This window comes from Neophocaena asiaeorientalis, unplaced genomic scaffold (genome assembly GCF_003031525.2).
Source record: "Neophocaena asiaeorientalis asiaeorientalis breed wild unplaced genomic scaffold, Neophocaena_asiaeorientalis_V1.1 scaffold225, whole genome shotgun sequence".
Taxonomy (NCBI): Eukaryota; Metazoa; Chordata; class Mammalia; order Artiodactyla; family Phocoenidae; genus Neophocaena; species Neophocaena asiaeorientalis.
This window is the reverse complement of record NW_020172364.1, coordinates 3726193-3726562: the sequence shown is the minus strand read 5'-3', so window position 1 is coordinate 3726562 and position 370 is coordinate 3726193.

Below are 370 nucleotides of genomic sequence, written 5' to 3'. Positions count from 1 at the left end.
GGCACCCCTAGGCCTACCAGCTGGCCTCCAACTTCAGTGTGTGAGCCGATTAAAAAGCACCCTCTCTTCAGTGTCTGGAAACTCCTGCAAGGAAAGTTTGCTGCCCAAAGTTGGCTTTTGACTAGAGTCTTAATAAGAGGCCTCAGCAGGCTGTGGCTGGAGAGACAATGTCACTTAGAGAAGCAGCTTGAAGCGGCAGTTAGGAGAAGAATTATTTTAATGAATACATTTCCTTTCAATTGTATGGGAATATCAAGATCCCATTAGAATAGGGAAGCAATTAGAACTAATAAAGATGAATGCACAGTGCTCGGTATGTGCAGAATAGCAAGCTGCCAACAAAGGGACTCCGGAGAGCCTGCTCTAATCC